At 36.6% G+C, this 13,795-nt stretch overlaps 1 pseudogene; it reads left to right on the forward strand.

Annotated features, from left to right (window-relative positions):
- Window positions 1–9,284: 9,284 nt before the first annotated feature.
- On the forward strand, window positions 9,285–10,047 carry LOC134366414 (small ribosomal subunit protein eS4, X isoform-like; annotated as a pseudogene).
- The last annotated feature ends 3,748 nt before the right edge of the window (window positions 10,048–13,795 follow it).

The raw sequence follows: 13,795 nt of genomic DNA on the forward strand, positions 1-13,795 counted from the left end.
GGAAAAAATCCTGACTTAACACAGACTAACTGATTGGATTAAAAAGCTAGACCTAACCATACTCTGTCAGCAAGAGTCACCTAACGTGTAAAGAAACACACAGCCTAATAATGAAGGGTTGGAAAAAGATAGGCCACACAAATGGAAAGCAAAAATGAGTAGAAGTAGCTATTCTTACATCAGATAAAATAGGCTTTAAACCAAAAACTATAAAAAGAGACAAGGTCACTATATATAATGATAAAGGGATCTTTCCAGCAAGAAGACATAACAATAATGAATATATATTCATCCAGATATGCAAAGCAAACACTGAGACCTCAAGAGATAGACCCCAATATGATAGTAGTTGGCGACCCAAACACCAGCACTGGACAGATCATCTAGGCAAGAAATCAACAGAGAGGCTCAGGACTCAAACTACAGTTTAGACTAATTGAACTTGGCAAATATCAACAGAATATTTCACCCAACAACTACCGTATTCATTTGTTTCTGTTGCTTATGACAGAATATCTGGAACTCAATGATTTGTAAGGAAATGAAACTTATTACATGAAGTTTTAGAGGGTGGGAAGTCCAAAGTCCAGGTAGCACATCTGGTAAAGGCCTTGTTGGTGGTGGCAGTGACTCAGTTTCCACATGGCAGAAATGATGGAGGAGAGAGAGAGAGAGCTCCTCATGCATTCTCCTTGTAAAGCCCTCAGAATCACGCCCATGAGCACCATTATTAATCCATTACAAGGGCATATATAATAGGATTTCCCAGCCTCAACGGTCAGAGTGGGGATTAAGCTTCAATGACCCTGGAGGGGGGCGGGGGGCATTCAATCAACTGGAACTACAGAATATACACTCTTCTAATCAGCACAAGGAACATTCTCCGGGATAGACCACATGTTAGTTCACAAAGTATTAACAAAGTTTTCAATATTGAAATGTTTTCAAGTACCTTTTTAGACCACAACAAATTAAACTAGAAATCAATAACAGGTGAAACTAGGAAACTATAGAAATGCATGAAAATTAAACAATGTGCTCCTGAATGACCTATGGGTACAAGATGAAATCCAACAGGAAATCTAAAAATTTCCTGAAACCAGTGGGAAATACTAAAACCCATGGGATGTGGCAAAACCAGTACTAAAGGGAAGTTTATTGCAATAAATGCTTACATCAGAAGAATAGAAATATTTCAAACAATCTAAAGCTGCACCTTAAGAACTAGAAAAACAACAACAATTCAATCCCCAAATTAGTAGATGGAAAGATAATTAAGATCAGAGCAGAAATAAATGAAATAGAGACCCCAAAATGATACAAAAGATCAATGAAACAAAAAGGTGGTTTTTAGGATAAGATAAACAAAATAGACAAGTCATTAGCTAGGCTAATTAAAAAAAGAATAAAGAAGACCCAAATAAGAAAAATCAGAAATGAAAAATGAGACATTACAACCAATACCACATAAATAGAAAGAATCATTAGAGACTACTATAAACAACTATATGCCAACAAATTTGAAACTTGGAAGAATGGAAAAATTTCTGGACACAAACAAACTACCAAGACTAAACCAAGAAGAAATTGTAAATATGAACAGACTAATAACTTGAAATGAGATTGAAGCAGTAATCAGCAGTTTCCCAACAAACAAAAGCCCAGGACTGGATAGCTTTACTGCTGAACTCCCCTAAATCTTTAAAGAGGAATTAGTACCCATTCTCTTCAAACTATTCCAACACAGACTATTCTCCCAAACTTATTGTATGAGGCCAGCATCACCCTGATACCAAAACCAGGCAAAGATAAAACAACAAAAAAAGGAAGGTAATGTTTCTAAGGCTAATGTTTCTGAGGAACATAGACACAAAAATCCTCAACAAAATATTAGCAAACAAAATATAGCAACAGGTCAAAAAAAGGTATACACCATAATCAAGAGGGATTCCAGAGGTGCAAGGATGGTTCAACATATACAAGAAAATAAATGTGATATATCACATCAACCAAATCGAAGATTAATGCCATTTGATTACCTCAATAGATGCAGAAAAAGCATTTGACAGAATTCAACATTGCTTCATGTTATTGACTCTCAGAAAATTTAGTATAGAAAGAAATAAAAACCATGTATGAAAAATGCACTGCCAATATCACCCTGAAAGGGGAAAAGCTGAGTTTGTCTTAAGAACAGGAACTAGACAAGGATGCCCACTCTCACCACTTCTATTTAACATAGTATTGGAAGTACCAGCCAGAGCAATCAGCCAGGAGAAAGAAATAAAGAGCATCCAGAGTGGAAAAGACAAAATCAAACTGTCCCTGTTTGCAGATGATATGATCTATATATAAAACCTAAAGACTATACCGAAAAACTCTTAGTGCTGGTAAACAGTTGAGCAAAGGTGCAGGATACCAAATGACCAAGCAAAAATCAGTAGCATTTGTATACTCCAACAATGAACAAGCAGAAAATGAAATCAAGAAAGCAAGCCTTTTACAATAATCACCAACAAAACAAAACCTAGGATTCAACTTAACCTAGAGAGAGAGAGAGAGAGAGAGAGAGAGAGACTCTCCTGTGCTCTCCTTTTACAGCCTTCACAACCACACCCTTGACCACCATTATCTATCCATTCACAAGGCATGCTCCTCAGAGTCTAATCAGCACTTCAAGGCCCTATTTTTCAATTATCATAATAGGATTTACCACCTGCAACTGTTATAATGGGAATTAAGCTTCAATGACTTAAAACTTGAGGGACACAATTCAATCCATCTCAACTGGATAAGGCAAATGTGGTATATATACACAGTGGAATACTACTCTGCCATAGAAAGGAAAGAAGTTCTGCCATTCACAGCAACATGGATAAACATAGAGAAAATTATATTAAGTAAAATCAGCCAGGCACGGAAAGAGAAATGCCACATGTCCTCACTTATAAGTAGGAGCTAAAAAATAGACAAAAAAAATTTTTAAAAAGGAAAGATATAACAGTCACAATAACTTGTTGAACTTTTGATATGAGAAAATAGAACTGAACTTACCAGAGGTGGAGAAAATGGAGGGGGATGGTTAGTATGAAATTGTTAAAGGCCCACAAAAAATGATTACATTATTTAATATTGAATATACTAATTATCCTGATTTGAGCATCCCATGTTGCACTTAGGTATTGATATTCAAAACTGTACCCCACAAATATGTACAATAAACTATGTTTCAATAAATAAAATAATAAAATAAAACCCACCATGTCGGTGTCCATCTTCCCCACCCTGCAGGCGGAGGCCACAGACCTTTTCATAGAAATGGTGACCAAAGACCAGGGACTCGCAATGCCTCAGGACTGTGCTAGGTGTCTCGTGATCACGTTCCCTCATTTTATCCCTTAACAACACTGAGGACAGGCACTACTGACACCCACATTTTAGAGAGGGAGGAACAGAAAATCTGGATGAGAAGCTTCCTCAGGGCCCTACAGCTAGTGAGAGCAGAACTGGGATTCCAACTCCAGAAAGCCTGTCCACTTTTACTTTTCCCTTCTAAGTCCTGAGAATGTCCTTTCCAGTCTCATACTCACTGGTCTTATATGTGTGGTCACCTTCTAGTCCTCCAGAAGGAGTGAGAAAAGCAGATACAGGGAGCTGCAGACAACATCCCTGCTCCCCAGTTCTCTCTGGGTCCCAGCTCAGGGCCTGGCATGGAAGGTGCTGAGGTCAAACTCCTGGAGGAGTTTCAGCTAAAACATTTTTTAGAATTCCCAGTTAGTTTGATGTGAATTCTGAAAGAGAAGTAACTTGCCTATTTCTGGTTCTGGGGTATCTTTTGTATGCTCCAATAAGTCTTACAAATTTCCCCTATAGCACAGGGTTCTCAAAATGTGGTCCCTGGAATATCAGCATCACCTGGAACTGCAAATGATGGGCCCTGCCTGAGACTTGCTGCATCAAATTCTGGGAGTGGGGCCCACAATCTGTGTTTTAAGAAGCCCTGTGTGTGCCTCTGATGCAGGCTAGAACTGAGAATATCTTTGCTATACACTGCCCACCTCCTTGTCTCTAATTAGGGGAAGCCCAGACAAGCTGGGCTGTGATTCTTGCAGATTATGTACCCAGCGTGCAAAACATGGCAGCAGTGCACCAAGGATAAATGTCATCATAATATAATGCAATTGCTCAATAAAGTGACATTACTTTGTTACTTTATGAAGCAGTAGACATGTCTCTAATTAAGATGTCCAAATTTTTATATACCATATACAAATGGTGTAGAAAAAATACTCACATCACTAACTCTTAGGACAATGCAAATTAAAACCGCAATAAGATACCACCTCACACCTGTTAGAATGGTTATTATTAAAAAGACAAAAAAGGTAATAAGTGTTGGTGAGGATGTGGAGAAAAAGAAACCCTTGTACACTCTTGATGGGAATGTAAATTAGTACAGTCATTACAAAAAACAGTGTGGTAGTTACTCAAAACATTAAAATTTGTCCTGCCGTATGATCCAGATATCCCTCTACTGGGTGTATATCCAAAGGAGATGAAATTAGTCTGTTGAAAAGATATCTCCATGTACATGTTCATTACAATATTATTCACAGTAGCCAAGATATGAAATCAACCTGTGGCCCTCAGTGAACTTGTAAATAAAGAAAATTTATTATATATGTACACACCATGAATTACTATTCTGCTTTAGAAAAGAAGAAAATCTGTCATTTGCAATAACATGGATGAATCTGGAGTATATTATGTTAAGTGAAATAAGCCAGACACAGAAAGACAGATACCACATGATCTTACCTATATCTGGAATCTAAAAAAGTTGAACTCATAAAAATAGGAAGTAAAATGGTGGTTACCAGAGGCTGCGGGGTGGGTGGGGTGTACGGGTGGAGAGATGTTTGTCAAAGGACACAAAATTTCAGTTAGACAGGAGCAATAATTTCAAGAGATGTATTGTACATCACTGTGACTATAGTTAATAAGAATATATTGTATACATAAGAAAAGATTTAAGGCATATAAAAAGCAAATAGCAAAATGATAGAAGTTCCTCTTTATCAGTAATTACTCTAAATATAAGTGAATTAAACTCTCCAATCAAAAGACAGAAATTGGCAGGATCAATAGAAAAACATAACCTATGTGTGGTTTTCAAGGCACTCAACTTACACCCAAAGATGCACATAAGTTGAAAGTGAAAGGATAAAAAAAGATATTCCATGCAATTAGTATGCAAAAGAGAGCGTGGGTGGTTATAATATCAGACATAATAAACTTTTAAAAGCTTACCAGAAAAAAGAAGAACATTATATATTAATAAAAGATTCAAGTAGCAAAAAGAAAGCATACAAATATTTATGTATTCAATAACAGATCATCCAAATATATGAAGCAAAAATTAACAGAATTGAAGGGAGAAATAATTCAACAGTAATAGTTGGAGACGTTAATACTCCACTCTCAGTAATGAATAGAATAACCAGAGAGACAATAAATAAGAAAACACAGGACTTGAGCAACACAATAATCTAACCAGAACGAACAGACATATTCAGGACACTCTACCCAACAACAACAGAATGCATAGTCTTGCCAAGTGGACACGGGACATTCTCCAGGATAGACCATACAATAGACCAGGATTGAAGTCTTATAGATGTTAAAAGGTAGATATACAAAATATCTTCTCTGACTACAATGGGAAGAAATTATAAATCAAGAACTGAAAAAAAACAACCAAAAAATCCCAAGTTTGTAGAAATTAAGCAATACATTCGTGTACACAATAGATCAAAGAAATCACAAGGGAAATTAGAGTTGAATGGAAGTGAAAATACCAACTTATGGGACACAGCAAAAGCAGTGCTAAGAGAGAAATTTATAGCAATGAATGCTTCAACTACAAAAGAAGAAATATCTCAAGCCCAAAATTTAACTTTACAACTTAAAGAACTGGGGGAAAAAAAGAACAAACTAAACCAAAGCTAGCAGAGAAAAAAGAAGATATTAAAGATTAGAGCAGAGATAATGTAAAAAAGAAAAACAAGAGAAAATCAACATAACAAAAAGATGGTTCTTCAAAAAGGGTAACAAGATTTTGAAACCTTTATCTAGAGTAAGAAAATAATACAGAAGACTCAAAATACTAAAATCAGAAATGAAAGTGGGGACATTACTAATGACTCCACAGAAACAAACAGGATTATAAGAGCATGCTATGAACAATTCTGTGCCAACAAATTGGACAATCTCTATTTTAAAAAGCAAGCTCCTAGATACACATTGCCTTCCAAGACTGAATCACAAAGAAATAGAAAATCTGATAGAATCATAACTATTAGGAGAACCAATCAATAATTAAAAACTTGACATGTATATAAAAAGCTTTGACATGATGAATTTACTGGTGGATTCAATGAAACAATTGAAGAATTAACAATGGGGCTTGCTGGTTACCTCAGTTGGTTAGAGCCTGGTGCTAATAACACCTAAGTGCAGGGTTCAATTGCTGTACTACCCAGCTGCCAAAAAAAACAAGTAAAAGTTAAAAGAAAAAAAAAAAGAAATATAACAATCCTTTTCACATTCTTCCCGAAAATTTTAGAAATGCAAACATTTTCCAGCCATGAGCCCTCTGATGACTGCACCCAGCCCAGTGTTGACCACTAGGCCACCACTGGATGTGCCTGAGTTCCTGATCTGGGAGCAATGTGGGGGCTAAGGGCCTCAGACACACCCCCCTACATCCAGAGCCAGCCCAGTGATGACCACTAAGCCACCTCAGAAGTGCCCTAGTCTCCTAAACCGGGCAGTGGGGGACTGAGGACCTCAGCCATGCCCCACTGACATCTGCAACCAGCCCAGTGATGATGACTGAGCCACTACTGGACACATGGGGGCTCCCAAGACAGGATGGTGGGGGGCCGAGGGCTTCAGCCACACCCCCTTAACATCTGCAACCAGCCCAGTGATGACCACCAAGCTACTACAAGAAATACCTCACACTCCCAAGATAGGGTGGAGGGGGGGCCAAGGGCTTCAGCCACACCCCCTGACATGTGCATCCAGCCCAGCAATGACCATGCTGCCACTGGAAACCCCCTGGATTCCCTCACTGAAATAAGGGGTGTGCCATGGGCCTTGACCATGCTCTCCTTCCTTCCTCCTCCTCTCACCCTATTTCATTCCCCGTTTCCCTCTTCCTCTCCCCCAACTGCTCTGCTACAACACCTTAGAATGTATAAATGTAATAATATTAATAAGTAAATATATAAATAAGAGAAATGAGAACACTTTCAAACTTCTTCCATGAGACCAGCACTACCTTGAGGCCAAAGCTCCACAAAGATACTGGAAGAAAAGAAAACTACAGACCAATATCCCTCGTGAAAACTGATGCAAAAATTCTTAAGAAAATACTAGCAGATCAAATTCAGAAGCATAGTAAAAGGATTATACACCAAGACCAAGTGAGGTTCATTCCTGGAATGCAAGAATATTTCAACATGAAAATCAAACAATGCAATACACCACATTAACAAAATTGAAGAAAAAGACACAAATTATTATCTAAACAAACACAAAAAAAGCATTTGACAAAATTCAACATCCTTTCACAACAAAAGCACACAACAAATGAGGAATACAAAGAAAGTAACTCAACATAATAAAAGCCATATATGAAAACTACACAGAAAACATCAGACTCAAGGGTGAAAGACAAAGTTTTTTTCTTTAAGATAAGGAGCAAAGTGAGGATTTCCATTTTGCCACTTCTATTCAGCATAGTATTGGAAATTCTAGCCAGAGCAACTAGGTGATAAAAAGAATTAAACAGCTTCAATATTGGTGGAAAATAATTATCTGTGTTGACCGATCTTATAATCTTGTATACAGAAAACCCTAAAGATTCCACACACACACCAAACTGTTAAAACTAAAAGACAAATTCAGCAAGGATACAAAACACAGCAGGATACAAAACACAAAAATTAATTGTGTTTTTATACATTAATAATGAGTAAAATGAACAGAAATTTAAGAAAGCAATTTAATAGCATGAAAAGAATAAAATACTTAGGATATGACTTAACCTAGGAGGTAAAAATTCTAATTGTGTTTTTTGAAAAAAAATAAAAACTTTATTCTAAAATTTATAGGGAATCTGCAGAAACCCTGAATTGTCAATACAATCCTGAAAAAGAACAAAGTTGGAAGAGTCATTTCAAAACTTACTACAAATACAATAATCAAAACAGACACATATATAGATGAACAAAGTACTATAGAAAACCTATGAATAAACCCTCCCATATATGATCAAATGATTTTTTGGCAAGGGTGCAAAACTGTTCTAATGGAAAAGAATATTCCTTTCAACAAATGGCACTGAGAAAACTGAATATTCACCAGGAAAATAATAAAATTGGAACTCCCCCTTACACCATATACATTAATCAACTCAAAAGAGATCAAAGATCTAAACATAAGAGCTAATAGGACAATATCCTTAAAAGAAAACAGAAGAAAAGCCTTATGACATTGGATCTGGCAATAATTTCTGGGATATGACACCAAAAGTATAAGCCACAAAAGAAAAAATGGACAAATTGGACTTAATCAAAATGGAAAAATTTTGTACATCAAAGGACACTATGAACAGAGTAAAAGGCAACATACAGAATGAGAAAAAATGTTTGTAAATCACATGTCTAGTAAAGAATTAAAATCCAGAATATATAAAAGCTCATATAACTGAACAACGCAACAACAAAATAACATGATTTTAAAATGGGCAAAGAAGGGGCAACCTGGCTAGTTCAATTGGTTAGAGTGTTTTGCTGGTAACAACAAGGCCCAGGGTTCAATCCCTGCCCTGGCAATCTACCAAAACAATGTCTGAATAGACATTTTCCCAAAGATATACAAACAGTCAATAAGCACATAAAAACATGCTCAACATTACTAATCATTCTGCAAATGTAAATCAAATCCACAGTGAGATATTACTTTACAACTATTAGAGTAACTATTACCAAAAATAAAAATAAAATTAAGAAAAACAGAAAATAACATGTTATTTCTTATAAAGTGCTATTTCTTCACAGTAATGTAAAAAAATTGAAACTCTTGTGCATGGGAATGTAAAATGGTACAGCCTCTATGAAAAACAGTATGATGGTTCCTTAAATAATTACAAATAGAATTATTATGTAGTCGAGCAACTCCACGTCTGAGGATATACCCCTGCGCCTGCTGCAGCCATGGCTTGTGGTCCCAAGAAACATCTGATGTGAGTAGCAGCTCCCAAGCTTGGATGGTGGATAAACTGACCAGTGTGTTTGCTCCTTGTTCACCCACCAGTCCCCACCAGCGGAGACAATGTCTCCCTCTCATCATTTTCCTAAGGAGCAGACTTCAGTATGTCAGGACAGGAGGTGAAGAAAAGATTCGCATGCAGTGGTTCACTGAGGTAGATGGCATGGTCCGAACTGATATAACCTATCTGGCTGGTTTCATGGATGTCATCAGCATGGACAAGGTCGGAGAGAATTTCTATCTGATCTATGACATCAAAGGTCACTTTGTGGTTCATCATTTTACACCTCAGGAGGCCAAGTACAAGTTGTGCAAAGTGAGAAAGATCTTTGTGGGCAGTAAAGGAATCCCTCACCTGGTGACTCGTGATGTTCCCACCATGTACTAGTCTGATTCCGTCATCAGAGATTGGCTTGGAGACTGGCCTGAGCACCGATTTCAGCAAGTTTGATGCTGGCCACCTGTGCATGGTGACGGGCAGTGCTAACGTGGGAAGAACTGTTGTGAGCAGCAACAGAGAGAAACATCCTGGCTCCTTCAATGTGGTTCATGTGAAAGATGCCAGTGGAGCAGCTTTGCCATTTCCTGTCCAACATTTTTGTTATTATCAAAGGAACAAACCAGAGATTTCTCTTAGGAAAAGGTATCTGCCTTACCATTGCTGAAGAGAAAGATAAGAGACTGGGGGCCAAACAGAGCAGTGGGTGAAATGCTCTTTAGGTGATGTGATAGAAATGTCTGTTTCTTTCATTAGAGATAATACAGCATTATTTTTTAAAAAGATATATATGTACACCCTTGTTCATAACAGCCAAAAGGTAGAAGCAACCAAGTATTCATCATAAGGTGAAAGAATAAACAAAATGTGGTGTACAATGAAATATTTATTTTTAAAAATAAAGGAAATTCTAATGTATGCTATAGGTGGATGAACCTTGAAACATGGTAAGTGAAATAATTCAGAAACTATTGTATATAGTTATGTAGAAACACATATGTATTACATGTATGAGATATATGCGGTAAGACCTGAATGAGGATTTCAGCTTTGCTCACTCTAGAGGAGAAAGGTATTGAAGTTTGATCCCAGCCAAGTAAACTACCTGATTAAAAAAATAACACTCTTCGGCTGGCCCCATGGCTCACTCGGGAGAGTGCGGTGCTGGTAGCGCCAAGGCTGCGGGTTTGGATCCTATATAGGGATGGCCGGTGCGCTCACTGGCTGAGCGTGGTGCTGACAACACCAAGCCAAAGGTTAAGATCCCCTTACAGGTAAAAACAAAAACAAAAACAACAACAACAAAAAAACCCAACCCCCCAAAAATCACTCTTCAGAGCTGGCTGGTTAGCTCACTGGGTTAGAGCATGGTGCTGATAACAGCAAGGTCAAGGGTTTGAATCCCTTTACTGCCCACCCACCCCCTCAAAAAAAAAAAAAAAATATATATATATGTTGCTCTTCAAAGAAATACAACAGAAATAATAGTTTCTAGTACACAATTTATAAAATTATGAGTCATGTGAAGAAACAGGAAAATATAATCCGTATACAAGACAAAAAACAGGTGGTAGAACTTATCCCCATTGTATTCAACATGTTGCAATTAGCATACAAGAGTTAGGAAGAAGCTATTATAAACGTGTTCATTGGCGTAAAGGAAAATATTCTCATAATGAATAAACAGAAACTTGGCAGAGGAATAAAAATTGTCTGTAAAGGAACCAAATAGAAAGATGATGAAACCAACAAACAAAAACTTTTGAGTTCATTATCAGATTAGAAATAGTAAAAAAAGAAAAAAATGTAAAGACAGAGCAATAAAAATGATCTAATCTGAAGAAAAGAATGAAAAAACTTTGAAGAAAAATAAACAGAACCTTAGATACCTGTGGGATGATTGAGTCCCAGAAAAAGAGTGGAGAGGCAGAAAAATTAAATGGGGAGGAAATATAAATCAACAACTAATAGCTGAGCCCTTTCAAAATTTGGCAGAAAACCTAAATTTTTGATCTGAGAAGGTCAACAAATCTCAAAAAGAAAATATACTACGAAAACAAACAAACAAACAAACAAACAAACAGCATAAATAGGCCCATCGTACTCAAACTGATAAAATCCAAAAATAAAGGGAAAATTTTGATGGTGACCAGGGAAAATCAACAAATTACATACATAAGAATGGAGGACTTTTTTTTCTTTTTTAAAAGCAAATCAACAATGGAATGACATATTTCAAATGCAGAAAGAAATTCCAAATGTCAACAAAGGATTTTATACTCAGCAGAACTCTCTTCCAAAAATAGAAGCCACAATGAGAAAACACACACTTATCTGAATGGCTAAAATAAAACATCCAATTGCTCATACCACGTGCTTGTGAGGATTTGGAGCAACTAGAACTGGAAATTCAAAATGATACAGTGACTTTGGAAAACAGTTTAGCAGTTTCTTATAAAGTTAAAAACACTTGTTGTATGACTCCGATATTCCAGTCCTAGGTATTTACTAAAGCAAATTGAAAGTTAATGTTTAAAAAGAAACCTGTGTGTGAATGTTTATAGCCACTTTATTCATAATTTCTAAAAGCTGACAATAAGCCAGATGTCTCTGAGCAGGTACATGGATAAATAAACTGTGCTGCATCCATACCATAGAATCCTAATTGGCAATCAGAAGGGCCAAACTACTGATTCACACAACAACATGGGTAAATTTTAAATACATTTCTTTAAGTGAAAGAAGTCAGATCCAAGGACTGTATTTTATATAATTCTATTTATATGCATTCTAGAAAAGACAAATTTAAAGAGATGGAAAATTGTCAGTGGTTTTCAAGGGATGGGGTGTGAGAAGGGGTGGAGTACAAAGGGGCAGCATGAGAGGTTTTTGGGGAGTAATGAAACAGTTTAGTATGTTACTGTGCTGGTAGATACATAACTAGTTGTCAAAAACCATTGAACCATACACTCAGAGAGTAAATTTTACTCTATGCAAATTTTTAAAAATCAGCAGGGATGCTGGGGGACTCAGATGGAGTGCAGACACTGACAAGAAAAATCCCCTGTATCACAAATGCTTGACATAACCATATTGAAGAGGGTGGGATGATGAGTCCTGACCTAAGCAACTTTGGAAAACTGTTTTGACTGAATACTGTGGAACTCAAGAACCGTACACAAACACTGAACTCTGGTTGGCAAACTTGTTTCTCACAAGTCTATGGTTAGCTATTCTGAAACTACTTTACATGTTAGTAAACATGTTGCAGATAATCGGAGTCCAGTTTATCACTGGAGGTGGAAAAAGTTACACATACATGGAAAATGCTAGAATAACCCTGTGGTGCTAGATTGAAATTGGGAATATCAGAATAAACCTGTGCCTATTTTAATATGTCTGTTCAGATAGATGATAGACAGACTGATAGAGGTGTGTGCATACCTGGGTTTCTATTTATACCTACATTTCCAAACTCTGTCTGCTGAGAAGGTCTAAAGGCACTGTCACACCAGTAACAATAAACATACCTAGATCCCAGATCTTGTTTTCTAGATGTCATTCTCCAGTAAAAGGAACCAGGGTCTCTTGGAAAAATAGCTAATTCCAGGGCTGGGGATGAAAAATACAAGGTGAACTTGAAGCATCTTGTAGTGCTAGAAAGTAAGAGAATGCTTAAAAAGAAAAACTAAAGAATGGGGATATCACAAAAGGAGGCAACCTGAAAGAGCTCCCACTGGGCCAAGCTGGAAGAATGTGAGCAACAAAATAAATAATGATAGTGTTGGATTATAACTTAGAGAACAAAATAACTATCCAGGAGCTCCTACTCACATAGAAAAGATTAAATAAAAAAGGAAGGAAGGTATTAGGAAAGAAAGGAAGGGGTAAGAATAAACCTTTCTCACCAGAGAATTCCAAAAATTAAATACAGATGAGAAATAAAAAGTCACCACTAAAATACCAGGGTAGTAATTACTGTAGTCAGAATTCACTGATGAATGCAAAAATTGTGGGTAAAAGTTTCAAGAGAAACAGTATATTTGTATAGCCTCAAAGTATCTCCCTCCAAATACTTATTAATAACTTTTTCCTCCTAATTTGTGTAAAAGACCCATGACTGTTCAGAGCAAAATTTAACACTGCGTTGTGGGAATTATAACGTGTGTAAGATGTAAAAGTACACAAAGAATAAGAGGAAATAGAATTGTTCTGTAGTAAGGTTTTTACATTTTACATTTAGTAAAATAGTATAATATTTATTTAAGTAGATTATATGTTAAAATGCATACTGCAATCACTGGAGCAACCACTTACAAATGCAGAGGTGTCACTGCAATGCTAATAAAGGAATTAAACTGAATACAAAAGTTATTTGTACAAGAATGTTTATAAAACCTTTAGTCATATTAGTCCAAACCAGGAAATGACCCAAATGTCTATCCATAGAAAAATCGA

The sequence above is a fragment of the Cynocephalus volans genome, chromosome 18 (assembly GCF_027409185.1).
Source record: "Cynocephalus volans isolate mCynVol1 chromosome 18, mCynVol1.pri, whole genome shotgun sequence".
Taxonomy (NCBI): Eukaryota; Metazoa; Chordata; class Mammalia; order Dermoptera; family Cynocephalidae; genus Cynocephalus; species Cynocephalus volans.